Source organism: Babylonia areolata, chromosome 28 (genome assembly GCF_041734735.1).
Source record: "Babylonia areolata isolate BAREFJ2019XMU chromosome 28, ASM4173473v1, whole genome shotgun sequence".
Lineage (NCBI taxonomy): Eukaryota > Metazoa > Mollusca > Gastropoda > Neogastropoda > Buccinidae > Babylonia > Babylonia areolata.
In genome coordinates this window covers 26707041-26708239 of record NC_134903.1, presented here as the reverse complement: position 1 = coordinate 26708239, position 1199 = coordinate 26707041, and the positions used below count along the sequence as shown (strand labels likewise).

General features: G+C 39.5%; 1 long non-coding RNA gene across 1 annotated transcript in view; it reads right to left on the bottom strand.

Annotated features, from left to right (window-relative positions):
* LOC143301843 (uncharacterized) overlaps positions 1 to 964 on the bottom strand; it is a 5574-nt gene extending 4610 nt beyond the window's left edge. Inside the window, exon 1 of the long non-coding RNA XR_013057852.1 lies at positions 847 to 964. This is a non-coding gene — a long non-coding RNA (uncharacterized LOC143301843). The remainder of the gene's footprint in view (positions 1 to 846) is intronic.
* Between the last annotated feature and the right edge of the window lie 235 nt (positions 965 to 1199).

The window sequence follows — 1199 nt, the reverse complement described above, 5'->3', positions numbered from 1 at the left end:
ACGTCAAAACATGAGCTTACCCAACACAACTTGGCCATATACTTATATGAGGCATTGAAGAGACTTCGAATTATTTTGTGAATGTTGTTGAGTATTGTATTAGCTACTTTTGGTTGATTTGTGATGTTGGATTATCGCGTCAAGTCATTTTCCTTATTTATTTTCTTGTATGACCCCCTTCAGTAAGGGGCTTTGGCCTTAATCTGAATAAAACATCGTTATCGTTATCGTTATCTCTCTCTCTCTCATATTACTATATTTCTTTATATTAATATGCATTATAAATCTTATAATTTATAACATCACCTCTGTCTTTGTCTCTCTATTCATCTCTTTGTCTCTCTCCGTCTCTCTCTTTCAAACTCTTTTTTTGCTCCTACAACTCTTTAAATAGCGTTATTTCTATTATTGGGGGGGGGGTGTTTGTTTTTTTGTGTGTGTTTTTGTTTGTTGTTGTTGTTTTTGTAACATGTGCATGCTTATTCTTTTTCTTTTTTTTTTCTTTTTTTTTCAAATTGATTTAATCATTATCTTGACCTGTATCAATGTTCACGCTTTGTACTCTCTCTCTCGCTCGCTCGCTTGCTTGCTCTATCTGTCCCCTTATATCTCTCTCTCCTCTTATTCTCCTCTATTCAGTGTTGTAAATGTTTAAATTACCATTCATGTATCCATGACTATGATATGCATGTTGTACTGATATAATGATCCCCCCCCCCCCCCCCCCCCCTTTGTTCATGTCACTGTTTCCCCTTTCAGGGCTGGATGAAAAAAAAAGCATTACCTTGCTTACTCTATTACCCTCAGAACATAAATGTATTCAGGCAATGGTAAAATCCAACTTACAAGCAGCAGTCCCTGCTGAAGCCAGAAGCAGACCAAGAACAAAGAAGCAACAAAGCCTCATGACGCTGCAGCTGGCGACTTGAATCTTCACGTGCAGATGGAAGCTGTTTGACCCTGAAGTTGGTTACGCGGCGAATGACGATGGCACACAGCCACTGTATCTATATACAGCTGCTCAAAGACATTACGTCACAACTGTCACGTGACTGTAGAGGCCACATGGAGCATGTGGTAATCGACACGATGCCTCAACTGTCACGTGACTAAAAGAGGCCCACGTGGAACATCTGACCATCTGATCACACCATATATGGTCAGAGACAGACGAAGTCTGTGTTGATATTCAAATAGGG